The sequence below is a fragment of the Nannospalax galili genome, unplaced genomic scaffold, assembly GCF_000622305.1.
Source record: "Nannospalax galili isolate Female #2095 unplaced genomic scaffold, S.galili_v1.0 scaffold290, whole genome shotgun sequence".
In the NCBI taxonomy this organism is placed as follows: domain Eukaryota; kingdom Metazoa; phylum Chordata; class Mammalia; order Rodentia; family Spalacidae; genus Nannospalax; species Nannospalax galili.
Genome location: NW_008331486.1, coordinates 670,672 through 673,391, shown reverse-complemented (window position 1 = coordinate 673,391; position 2,720 = coordinate 670,672).

Sequence of the window (2,720 nt, the reverse complement as noted above, 5' to 3'; positions counted from 1 at the left end):
TATGAGGTTGGATTGAATTCCCTGTACTTCACTTCAAAACATTAAAAAAAAAAAATGTAGGAAACAGCATATCTTGAAATGGAGATCTCCTTTGAAGGGTAAAAACTCATTCAATTTTATATCTTACAGGATTTATATTGAGTTCAATATTGTATAACTGTATTAATTCAACTGTGAATCTAAAAATTTGCAGCCACTTTTGAAAGAGATGTGTCCTTGCTCTGGAGAGTGTTACTGAATACATTAAAGCTGTAATGAAATGCTTCTTCTAATCATGTGGTTATTAATTTTTTTTGAAATTAAACTTTTTTAATGTTTTCATTACTCAGAAGTTTAATACAAAATATTGAAACATTTATAATATACAAGAACATATGGTATCTGTAAATCTTCTATTTTATAAGAGGACAAATAGGAATCATGTTTGTGATGACAGCATCATACTGGAATTAAGGAAACTGACTTTAAAATCAAGTAAAATTGTTCCAGGGAATGAAGCACTAAGATTGAAAACTGTCTTCCTCAAAGGAACAATAATCCAAAACTGGCTAGACCCAGTTGTTTTTCTTAAATCGTTTTCCCCCTGGCTAATTCCAGAATTATAAATTTGCTATAGTTTTAGAAGTAGCAAACTTAGAAGCTACAGTTGATGCAGGTAGGAAAATCATTTCATTCATGCATAAATAAAAACAAGAATAAATGAAGTAAAAATTGTCATGCTTACTTTGGGGCTTTGTGAAGAGGTTCATGGGTGTCTCAAAAGAGACATATGTGACTCAAAATTTAGTCAGTTTTTATCATGAAGTTAGAGTTAAATATATTTGATTCATATTAATGCTAGGTTATTAGAATATCAATATTAGCAGCTAACTAAAGCAAAAAAATAAATTACTAATTGTTATGATGGTATAAAACTGCTTCCCAATTTGTATTAATGCTAACAAAGAGAATCCAAAATGAAATTCACTATCAGTCTTTCTTTGCCTAATTTATCAGTTCTTATATTTTCTTCAGTATTTTAACTTTAAGAATGCATACATATCAACAGTTATATTTTATTTTGATTTCCCTAGCTTTTATTTCATGAGGAAACTAGCTCCATTTTCTTTTAGACACTTATCCTTTACATGATTTTGGACAAGTCACTTATAAAGATGAATGTTTCTTCACCAGAAATACAATGAGAGTCATAATACCAGTCTCAAATTTTCTGGAAGAAATTAACCTAATAGTTCTTAATAAGCAATGTAGCAAATACTGGAAATTTTAAATAAGAAAAAAATACAATAATTTAAAATTAATTATTATTGCCAATAATTACAAATTTTAAAAACAGTATTTGTTTATTTACACATTTTACAAGTAGGATCTAATGTCATCCTGATAGTAGTCCCTGATAGTAGTCAATTTTATTAATAAAATTAATAGGACTGCAGAGATTGCTCAGTGGTTAATAGCATGTAGTGCTCTTGTAGAGGACACAAGTTCAGTTCCCAGCAGGCTCACAGCCACCTGTAACTCCATTTCCAGAGGATCCAACATCATCTTTTGCTCTCCATAGGCACCTAAAATCACAGGTATATACCACCCTCCTCACACATACACACATAATTTAAAAATAACAAAAGTAACTTTTAAAAAAATGAAGAAGCTGGAGAAATGACTCAGGGTTTAAGAGCACTGGGTGCTCTTGCAGAAGACCTAGGTTTGATCCCAGCACCCACATTGCAGTTAACAACTGTCCATATCTCCAGTTTCAGGGGCTCTAATGCCATCTACAGAACTCCTGGAGCCCTGTACAGCATGGTGCACCTACCTACATGCAAGCAATACACTCAGACCTATAAAATAAAAGTAATAAACAAAAATTTTAGAAATAGAATAAAGCAAAATTGCAAACACAAATTAATGTAAACAAAGAAGTTAAATACTGTTTATTTAAAAAGTAAGGTCAGAAGTCAAACAGTGATGATCAGGTGGCATTTATCACCTGGTAATGCAAGAAGGTTTTCACAGGCTGGAGAGATTGCTCAGTGGTTAAGAACACTGGCTATTCTTCCAGAGGACCCAGGTTCTATTCCCAGAACCCACATAGTGGCTAACAATCATCTGACTCCGTTCCAGGGAATACAACATTCTCTTCTTGCCTCTGCAGGCACTGTATGCACATGGTGCACTTACATACATGCAAGCAGTACACTAATACACATAAAAAATAGTGTTTCAAGTTTTTTCCCAGTTAATTATTTATTTAATAACCACATGCTTAGAAGAAGAATTTCATTACAACAGCATTGACATAGTCAATAACAATTTTCTGAGCTAAGATGCATCTTTTCCAAAATTGGCTGTAAATTTTTAGGTTTACAGTTGAATTATTACATTTATACAATATTGTACTCAGTATAAACCCTATAAGACATAAAACTAAATGAGGTTTTAACCTTTAAAAAAGATCTCCATTTCATTATTAAAATACACAGTTTCATACAGAAATATTCATTTTCAATGCAATTGACATTAAGGTGTTTGCACATGCGCTTCTAATCTCTATATATCTGATTACTTTTGGTTACTTTCGGAGCTCCTTGGTACCTGAGCATGGATATAAAGTCATCAGGTAGATTTCAATGGTAATGTCTCTCTGTTAACTCTCTGCCCTGTTGACCTAGCTAATGGAGACAGTGGAGTATTGAAGTCCCCTACCATTCATGAGTTGG